We start from the raw sequence: 11,638 nt of genomic DNA on the forward strand, positions 1-11,638 counted from the left end.
ACTTAAGAAATCCATTGTCCTACGGACTTAGCAGACACGCCCTTAGCCGGAGATCTTACCACTTCAGACGCTCGCCGCGGACAGACTGCCGTGGTCCCTTCCTGAGGGTGGCTCACAAATACAAACGGAAGTGGCCAGAGGGGCAGCTTGCTATACCAACATGACAAGGGACGGACAGGACCATACTAAGAATAGAAACCTCTCTGCTTTTAGAAAGCGTAGCTACCTGTTCCGACGTTGGTCCTACTGTTCTCTAGCAGGCAGGCTTGTCTGCTTCCCTCAAGCATGCAACTAGAAATGCATTTGCTCATTCATTCTTTCACACAGAAGGGAAGGGGGATGACAGTATCTTATCATATACAGTATATAAAAGAAAGCGGATGTAGGTTCCGTATGAGACTGTGTGACATGAATTACATATAAACTGTGTTTTAAAGTGTAGTATGGTGACAGATCGTTCTTGTTTATGTGTAAAAGTAACACGTTTCACTGTTCAGTCTCCTCCCAGATAGTCAGAAACACCACGGTAAATTTAGAAGAGGAATTTATGCCGTAATTGACAACAGATTTAAGAAATTAACATGAAAGGAATCCAACAGAGACCTTTCACAATGTACTGAGCAGACAGACTGAACGTTCGAAAGTGCACACTTGCATAAAATAAAGCTGTAGTAAGCACACATGTCAACATACAACCACACTATCTCGGACGCCGACACAGGCGTGGAGACTCTTTACAAAGCCAAGAAGTGGCAGTATCCAGAGGTGCTGGAGGAGCTTGAAATATATTGCGGGAAACAAATGGACAGAACGAATTTCAACGGAATACAAAATCTTAAACATGGCTGCAAACAGAAACTGTGTGTATTTGAAGAGGTTGAAAAAAAACTGCCAACCAGTTGCAAATAAAGGTTTACTAGCCCTTGACCATAGTTTCTATATTTGTAAAAATATCTTCTTCAGAAGTAGTGGCCTTATTACATTACCTGATGACACAATAGAGTAGGTGAAGCCGAGCGGCTCTTGTCATAAACAAAATTTATAAACGAAGAATTATTGCAAGCCATGGCTTTAGATACTTCAAAATGAATACTGAGTAGTAAATGTCCACAGGTAGAGGATCTTGTCAATATATAATTTTAACTGGCGTCACTGGATAAAAAATGTGCGTAGTTATATGTACCTTACCTGGCGCTATCTAAAGCCGTGGCTTGCAATAATTCTTGGTTTACTAATTTTGTTTATCACAAGAGCCGCTCGGCTTCATCTAATCTGTTGTGCCATCTTGTGATGTAATAAAGCCAATACTTTTGAAGTTGGACTGTTACAAATATCGAAACTATGGTCAAGGGTTAATAAACCTTTATTTGCCACTGGTTGGCTGATTTTTCAACCTCTTCAACGGTATACTTATTTTAATGCATACGAGGACGTGCTCTCTAGTTCATTCGAGCCTGACGTCTCCCTGATACCACAATAGTGAATACGTCTAGTTGCTGTTGTGCACCGCGCTACAGTCTGGTTGCAAGGACATACGAATACTTATGTAATATGCGTATGAAAACTATGCCCAGTGAAATTTGCACCCATAAAAAATCTGTGAAATCACCGCTCAGTACTCGTGGAAACTACCTATTGACAAGTCACGGCCTACGTGCGCTACGAGAGCCCTAGGAACCGCCCCCTATGCCGTCAGTGGACAACCGTGTCGCCCTTTCCGAGCCGCGTCGGCGCCTGCATACAAATGGCAAGCACACTAAAAGGTCATACACACGTTCAATATTTATGGGTTTATCAAACCTTGATTTACTGAAGCAACCCATACACCGTCAATATTACTGTCAATATTTTCAGTTGGCAACCCGACTTAAGGTCTAAAATCAAAAGAAAGCGTGTGCCGCACTTATATTAGCTGTAAGAACGGAAAACAACGAGACGAGGAAATATGTCCTAAAATGGCAGAGAAAGAGGAACCACTTGTCACATGACAATTTGATGACTGAAATCAGAATCAGCTTCAAGAAAGATTTCATAACCTATTTTTGGATCCGTCCTGCGTCGTAGCACTATTAATTAATGATGAATGTAATAAAAGAGAGAGGAATGTACGTTATTGAGGGACCAGTCGCTGTCGGTGAGAGATTTAGTAACTTAGAGATTCCTGGATACGGGCAGGTCAATCCAATGCTTGAAGTTTAGTTCTGTCGTCGGCCGGTGTGGCCGAGCGTTTCTACGCGCTTCAGTCTCGAACCGCGCGACCGCATGGATGTGTGTGATGTCCTTAGGTTATCTAGGTTTAAGTACTTCTAAGTTCTAGGGGACTGATGGCCTCAGATGTTAAGGTCCCATAGTTCTCAGAGCCATTTGAACCTTTTAGTTCTGTAATATCAGACAGTACAGTTACTGAAACTATATGGAAACCTGTGGAGCAGTTATATGTGTCTGTAGAAGTTATGTTCAGGCAACTGACGTTAAACATATTTTTCGTTTTATGTGAGTTTGCATGCATTTTGCAGACCTCTTTAGTAGTCACTGCAGTATGTGACAGTTTTCCAGAAGTGTAATTCCAAATGTGTAATTTTTCCAAAAGTGTAATTCACCAACTTATATTTTCAGATCGGTGAATTAATCAGTCTCATAGAGAATCCTCCGTTGACCATTTTAAAGCTTTATATACAGTTATTACCCTTGCAGAGGCCTTTTAAAATTGTATTACGTTAAAAGATTACTTGAAAAATTGGGTCTGATGTATGATGCGCACAAAGGCGAACTGGAAATTTAAACAATGCACACTAACGCCCTGCGACTGGTTCGTGAAGGTCTGTCAACATCCGATTGGAGAACAGTGTCACACCGTCAGTACTTGACTCCACAGGTTCAGTATGTATTGTCAACACTGAGAATATTTTGAGGGTCGTCAGTAGTGTTCGTCAATATTTCTGAGGCTGAAGAGGCTTTGCATTAACGCCAGCAATGGTCGTTACAACGGTCTACAATAAGGCCTCTTAACGTAACGACTATTTTTAAATTGTGTATTCGGAATTCAGTTATCATGTTTCCAATTGTAGTTTCTGAACATATGGCGGTAAGTGAAAAGTTTTGTGACTGCAAGAGACAGAATGAAAAATAAATTTTGATCACTTCTGATTGTATTAATCATGGCATTAGAGTTCTTGTTCGAGCGTCTCCATTTCTCTTCATCAGCAAAACACGTAAGAGCCGTCGCCACTTCTACGTCTCGGGCAAGTTATGGAGCTTGCACAGGAAGATTAGTGGACCTTTCCTAAACCTTCTCTGGGCGCAAGTTTCACTGGGCGCAATTTACAGAACACCGGCTACAGCGTGCGTAAACAAACAGCAGTGACGTCTCGACGCTCACCCTACTGCACGTGGTGCGCTCTTAAGTCTGCCTGGATTTTTTCTTCTGTAAGCATTTTCACCTTTTAATGTAATTAATAATATATAAATGTTAGCTGTAGTATGTTAAGTGTATGTATTTCAAAAATCTTTATTTCGTTGGGCTTTTACTTTGAAATTTTAAGTTATTTTAAAGGTAGCTTTTATTATATGAAGGCTCTGGTGTATGCTATCAACCACGCGACTAAATGAATAACTTTCCTTATAGTTCAATTTTCACAACTTCTATAGTTTTGTGTAGCTGCCCATAGTTTCACATAAAGCTGATAAACTGCGATTCGCACTACTTAAATATGGACTGATTTATGATATTTTATATCGTTTTTATTTGTATACTGCGACTGTATGTATTTTTAGATCACGTTACGGTCAACTTGGTGCGATCGTTCCACATATCTTGTTCTGTGACCCACGGGTCTGGAAAATTGGAAATTTGTAGTAAGGGCCATGGAGCCAAACTGTTGTGGTCATCGATCCCTAGGCTTTCGCACTACTTAATCTAACTTACACTAAGGACAACATACACACCCGTGCCCGAGGGAGGACTCGAACCTCCGACGGCGGGGGAGGGGAGGGAGAAGGGGGGGGGGGGGACTGCGCCCCACGGGTCTGTAGATGAAAGGCAAGAAAGGTCGAAACTAGTAGCCCGAATAAGTATTTAAAAAAGTCATTCATATGGATTCCGTCGTCATTATATTAAAAATGGTACCCGTGATGTCAGACGACATGTTTACAATTTTACAAGATGTTCAAAAAATCTGTTACTTAATAATTATAATCATGACGCCTGAGGGCACCATAACTACTATTAACACATCCGATCTAAAAATCAGGCACATGATGATAAATGTACCTGTAAATAAGAGTTATACTGCGTTCAGTCGATCAGCCACCGCAAACTAGTACCACAGATGTTACCGACAGCAAACGAAGACGCCAATGTAATGAGTCAGATTACATGACCCCTGTAGTATTGAGTACTTCATGGCTTGGTAAACGTGTCGTTTTCCCAAGAGCATTGATTTTTCACTGCTCAGCAATATTACGCCAATCGTGCTTATGTAAGTGTTGTAGACGCATGGCGTGCGAAATATCCAACGTAACAATAACGAGATTAATCGCCCGTTTCCGGAAATGTGTGTCAGTTGCGAAAAAGAAGAGAATGGACAGACCAGCCGTTTTAACGGACGCTAAATTTTCCAAGGTGAGGGATTTGATGCTGTGTTCACTTTCAAAATGTTCAAGATACTATCTGCCCGATCTCAGATTTTCGTGTAGTAGTGCGCAAAAAGCGATGCAGAAGTTATAATTTCGTGTATATCATGTTCGTACTGTGCGGGAATACCAGACACCCGTTAAAGAATGATGCTGTACATGGTTGGAGTCATTTGTTGACGTCCATGGAATCTCACAACTGGATCGACTTTTCTTCATTAACGAAGCATGTGATTTCACCTTAGTGGAAATCCACCTGCCATATCGCGGTGTGTACAGCGGTTCCCGTCAGATAGCCGAAGTATCGTGCATCGTGACTGGTACTTGGACGGGTGACCGTAAGGGAACGCCGCGTGCTGTTGCGCCATTATCGTGGATTAAATTCCAAACCTGTCCGCAGATGTTCATGTAGTGAACGCACGCGACACTATTGGCGGGAGATCCGTTCGTCGGATGGAAACGTTAACGTCGGCGACCCCCTTGGGGTTGACAACAACTTTTGTGGTCCTGTCCTCCTCAGTTGCGCGTAATACTACGGTATATTGATAATTTTCACTTATGGACCGTCTGACAGCAACTGAATAAAACACAATTTTAGTGCCATACGCGTTTCGCCTTTATTTTCTGCAAGGCATCATCAGTGGCCTGGAATATGTACATATGTTAGCTATTTTATTTACATTTTTGTCACTGTGCCTATAGGTTATAAACAGTTCTGGTGGATGGTATTTCCTATTAAGTAGTAATGTTTTTAAACTGTACTTACAGGTTGCGTAGACAGTTTCTTACATATTACGCTCCTGTTGCATTTTTGGTGTTGTTCTTCCTCCTATGAGCGCCAATTTGCTGTTTTTTCCGCATTCCACAGCACTATGCACTGAGAGCTTGTTTTAATGCAATGTTTTGGTTTCTGTTGCCGACTGTCAAATGTTTTTGCCAAAGATCGAATATTACTGCCAAACTTATGAGTGTAACTATTGAAGTATCTGTGGTCTGTTCGTGTATGCATTTGTGTGTGTGAGGGTGTGTGTGTGTGTGTGTGTGAGTGTTTTTTGGTGTCATATTAATTTAATTTAATTTTATTGTATTTATTTATTTATTTTTGTTTTTGTCCTGTGTATGTGTGTGTGTGTGTGTTTTGGTGTAATATCTATTTTTTTGTGCTGTGTGTGTGTCTGTCTGTATTTTGGTGTGATGTAATTTTTTTTTTTTTGAGGGGGGCTGTGTATGTGTGTGTGTCTGTATTTTGGTGATATATATATATATATATATATATATATATATATATATATATATATATATATATATATATATTTATTATCATTTCCTTTATTAAGTGTAGTAGGGAGCCTGTGTTGATGTGTGTTTGTTCATTTATCACATGTTTGTTTTCTGCTATGGCTTTCTGGATGTGGAAGTTTTCTTGCATTTGTATAAGATGTTTGTCATGGTTGCTTATTCTCATTATTTTCATTTCTTGTTCCATGTTTGTAGGATGATGGTTGTAGTGTTTTAAATGCTCTGCAAATGTGGAATGGTTTGTTTCATACTTCCAACATCTGATATGTTCTTTGTATCTTGTTTCAAAATTCCTGCATGTCATGCCTATGTATACTGCATCACAACTTTGACATTCAAGTTTATATATTCCTGATTGTTGGAATTTGTCCCTCTTGATAGTTGGCTGGCTTAGGTGTGATTGAAGGATTTGCCCAGGCTTATATGCTATTTTGAAGCCCTGTCTCTTCAGGATGTTTGCAACTCTGTGTGTTAGTTTATGTGTGTAGGTCATGGTGTACCATCTGGTTCTTTTCTGTGTGGTGTTGTCATTGTGTGTGTTTGTTGAGTGTGTTTGTAACCCCTTGGGGTTATTCGAGAGGGACAGGCTGTGTGTTGTCGCCGGGTGTCATCCTTTCCTTTGTATCATCATCATCATCATCTAATACATACATAACACCACACCACATACACATACACGAATTACAGCCACCTGCACTTCAGCGAGACACAGTGCTCACACTTCGGGAAGGAAAGGCGCCTGCGGGAGCGAAAGATAGAAAACAGTTTTCCAACTCAGGTGGCTGAACATGCCCTCCGGAATCTCTCAGTAACTCATGCCATACGACTTAACTCTAATTTATCGAGTACCTGAGTAGTCAAAACGCAAGAATTTGGTGAACCGGAAATTTAGATGTTTTTCTGGAAACTACCTTGCAGCGTTACAAGATTTGAGCGTGGTGTGTTGTATCGCATCGTTAATAGTGTGCTCTATTTTCTTTCAGGCTACAGTGAACAGTGTTGTCTATCAAGACATCTTGAGACAGGCCATTGTTACTGTTGCAACGGTGCCTACACTTCTAATGAAACAATTCATTTTTAAGCGAATTTTTTGGCTTCTGCATCATCTGTGAAGGCTTATGATCACCGCTTCTCCCAATTTAACGTCTCAGTTCTTCCTGTGGGGCTGTCTTAAAGGAAAGGTCTACAAAAATTGGCCCCACACAGTGGCAGAACTAAAGAATTAACAACGGAGATCGACAACGTCAGCGTCAACGTGCTCCACAAAGTGTCCTCGAACATGGTAAAACAAGTTCGTGCGTTCGTTACTGAAGAGGACAGCCACTTTAACCATAGGTTATAAACAATGTTTTTTTTTATTAGGTTTTTAGGTGCGTGACTTTTAGATCGCCGTGTATAGTTAACACACATCATATGAGTCATTTTGTCAGATTACTGATTTCGACTGTTTTGTAGGTTTTGTACGTTCTGCGTGTCTGCCCAAAGGATTATTTCTAGCCATCGTCACACACGATGGCATAGATACCGGAGAGTAAGTAATTTAGTTTTTTTTTTTTAATGCAGTTATGACATAGGATCCGTATTTCAATTCTTGCTGCACGTCTTCTGTGGTGTTCGTAAAACCGTTTACGTAATAGCCGAAATAGTTTGTCAATTAAGACCACAGTATGTTCTCAATTCCCAATTCGTGCTTCTTCAGTTATGACCTTGTTGTGAGAAGCACTTAAACTACGAGAGTCACTCCAAAAGAAATGCACACTATTTTTTAATCCATCTTTTATTCTACATGTGCTGTCCGCGGTGGCCAAGCGATTCTAGCCGCTTCAGTCCGGAACCGTGCGACTGCTACGGTCGCAGGTTCGAATCCTGCCTCGGGCATGGCTGTGGGTGATGTCCTTAGGTTACTTAGGTTTACGTAGTTCTAAGTTCTAGGGGACTAATGACCTCAGATGTTAAGTCCCATAGTGCTCAGAGCCATTTGAACCAAGCCATTCTACATGTATGAAAGTTTTACAGTGTGTAGATACATCCTTTAGGAACAATATTTTCATTTCTCCACATAATTTCCATCCCTCTCAACTGCCATACACCATCTTGGAACCAGATCCTGTATACCCGCATGGTAAAATTCTGGACCAACCTGTTGGAGCCACTGTTTGGCAGCGTGCACGAGGGAGTCATCATCTTCAAACCTTGTTCCACGAAGAGAGTCTTTCAGTTTCCCAAAGAGATGATAGTCACATGGAGCCAGGTCAGGAATGTAAGTTGGGCGTTTCAGTGTTGTCCATCGGAGTTTTGTGATCGCTTCCATGGTTTTCTGACTGACATGTGGCCGTGCATTGTCGTGCAACAGCAAAACATCCTGCTTTTGCCGATGTGGTCGAACACGCCTCAGTCGAGCTTGAAGTTTCTTCAGTGTCGCTACATATGCATGAGAATTTATGGTGGTTCCACTTGGCATGATGTCCACAAGCAAGAGTCCTTCGGAATCGAAAAACACTGTAGCTATAACTTTTCCAGCAGAAGGTGTGGTTTTGAATTTTTTTTTCCTTGGGTGAATTTGCATGATACCACTCCATTGATTGCCTCTTCGTCTATGGTGAAAAATGATGGAGCCATGTTTCATCACCTGTCACAATTCTTCCAAGAAATTCATCTCCACCATTCTCGTACTGTTCCAAAAATTCGCTGCATACCGTTTGTCATGTTTCTTTGTGAGCCACTGGCAACATCCTTGGGAATCCACTTGGCACAAATCTTTTTTAACGCCAACACTTTCAGTATTCTGCAAACACTTTCTTCCCCTATCCCAACGTAGTGTCACAATTCGTTCACTGTGATGCGTCTGTCAGCAGTCACCAATCCGTTAATTCTCTGCACATTGTCTGGAGTGTGTGAAGTACGAGGCCTGCCGCTGCGAGGAAAATCCTCAATACTGCCGTGCCCGCTTTCATCACGTAACCTGCTTGCCCACTGACTAACTGTACTGCGATCGACAGCAATTTCAACCTCTTGTGGATGTTTCCCACTGTCTCGTTTTTACAGCACAGGCATTCTATAACAGCACGTTGCTTCTGACGAACGTCAAGTGTAGCAGCCATCTCGAAGACATGCTGTGACGGCGTCTCTCACGGGAACAGGTTGAACTAAGTTTGAAAACAAGCCGGAAGGATGTATCTCCACACTGTAAAACTTTCACACATGCACAATGAAAACAGTTTTTTTTTACAAAAATAGTGTGCATTTCTTTTGGATTTTTTTTGATCCTCGTATAACCTTCCTTCCTTGTTTCATTGTAATAAAAAAAGGTATTCACGTTACATTTCACATAAGCAACCTGTAGACAGGGAGAGTCCGCAGCAAGTGGTCTCGCGGTAGCGTTCTCGCAGGAATTTTACCTGCCTCGAGATGACTGGGTGTTGTTGTGTCGTCGTCTTCATCATCATTCATCCCCACTACGGTCGGAGGAAGGCAATGGCAAACTACCTCCATCAGGACCTTGCCTAGTACGGCGGTGCTGGTATCCCGTATCGTTCCCCTATGCTCTGTCGAGGAGTACAGGGCTTCATCATCATCAGACAAGGAGACAGACAATTCGAAAACAGCTCGCTGCTCCCTACACTCAAGCATTCTGAAGCACTCTGTAGACAAGGAGGCGAGAACTCTGCTTACGGGCACATATTCCGCTGCCGAAGGCGTTCGCGTTTCTAGAACAATAGCGAACAGGTTTTGTATTCGTGAGAACTGAATTCACAAGACAGCAAGAAGTGCGCGGAGCCGCTGTAAAGCGTGCCTCTTCCAGAGACAAACGGGTAATTATGCCAGTTCCAGAGAGCGGCACCCATCTATTAGGACGGTACTCGGCGAGCGCAGTCGCAGCCGCGGAAGGCCAGAAGAAAGACCGAAGAGCCCGGCTGCAGATGACTTCACGGTGCGACGCTCCGCTCCACTCCGCCGGAAAATAAACAAAAGCGCTGATGCAACGCGATACCACTTAGCTCGGCGCAAAAACCGCCCCGCCCTGCAAACACGAAGTGCTCATAGCTGGCTCGGCGCAGGCTGTAGGCTCAAGTTGTCCTTAGACGGCGTCTCCATCTACGGCACCTACGCTACCTTCTAAAAGTCAACAACCGGAGGCTATCCCTGAAATAACATAGTGCCTGTGGCTTTAGCAGTTGCAAACGGTATCGCACAGTTCTGACATTGACATGAAAGTATAATAAGGGCAGGTGGCCCTACATTGCCTTGAAGTCGGTGCTGGAATGTTAGTAGCCCTTAAAAATTTGCAGACTACTTTTTACAGTTCTTCTTGTTCTTCATTTCTATCGTGTTCACGCAACAGTTGTTTTAAATAGCAAATATTACAAATGGCTCTGAGCACCATGGGACTTAACATCTGCCCGCTTCTCGTGGTCGTGTGGTAGCATTCTCGCTTCCCACGCCCGGGTTCCCGGGTTCGATTCCCGGCGGGGTCAGGGATTTTCTCTGCCTCGTGATGGCTGGGTGTTGTGTGCTGTCCTTAGGTTAGTTAGGTTTAAGTAGTACTAAGTTCTAGGGGACTGATGACCATAGATGTTAAGTCCCATAGTGCTCAGAGCCATTTAAACCATTTGAACTTAACATCTGAGGTCATCAGTCCCCTAGAACTTTGAATTACTTAAACCTAACGACATCACACACATCCATGCCCGAGGCAGGATTCGAACCTGCGACCGTAGCGTCCGTAGACTAAAGTGCCTAGAACCACTCGGCCACAGCGGCCGGCGTAAATGTTACAGCGCTTTCGTGAATGACACAGTGTCAGGAAGGCATTTTCAGTCGTTTTTATGGTCTTAAAGGTATACGGGAACCACTAATATCTCGCATTTGGCCTTGTTAATGTAACATTATTTTTGTTACACGTTTGCAATAACGTTTTTGTTAAACGTTTTGAAGCCGCCGGCCGGAGTGGCCGTGCGGTTCTAGGCGCTACAGTCTGGAACCGAGCGACCGCTACGGTCGCAGGTTCGAATCCTGCCTCGGGCATGGATGTGTGTGATGTCCTTAGGTTAGTTAGGTTTAATTAGTTCTAAGTTCTAGGCGACTGATGACCTCAGAAGTTAAGTCGCATAGTGCTCAGAGCCATTTGAAGCCGCGTTGATGGGAAATCTAAAATCAATTACAGAAATAAAACCATTACAGTAAGGGTAATAATCGCAAGAGAAATTCATGTATATAAAAGAAAATATCGCTTGAACGAGGCCATTTACGAATGCAATGCGATTCCTTTACGTTTTAGACTATAACAAAAACGGGTAGTACATATGTAAAAGATGAATGCTGGCAGTTTTTATCAAAACACTTCCCCATCAGAAGCAAATGTTGGCGGCTGCTGACATGGCGGGTGCCGGCCGCTGTGGCCGAGCGGTTCTAGGCTCTTCAGTCCGGAACCGCGCTGCTACTACGGTCGCAGGTTCGAATCCTGCCTTGGGACGCAGAGCAAGAATATCCGTGGAGTAAACATACAGATACGCACAACAGGTTTATCTGTCACCAACGTACCGAGACGTAAGGTTTGCCCGCAAGCGACCTACAGGTTTTGAATGTCATTATATCTCTTGGACAGACAGATCCAGTTGAAACGTACTGTGAATTTTGCATCTGCATCTCGTATACATTATAAAACATTTCGTTGAATGCCTGGAATGAACCTCGCTTAAGGCTTTGA

This window comes from Schistocerca nitens, chromosome 8 (genome assembly GCF_023898315.1).
Source record: "Schistocerca nitens isolate TAMUIC-IGC-003100 chromosome 8, iqSchNite1.1, whole genome shotgun sequence".
Classification (NCBI taxonomy): Eukaryota; Metazoa; Arthropoda; class Insecta; order Orthoptera; family Acrididae; genus Schistocerca; species Schistocerca nitens.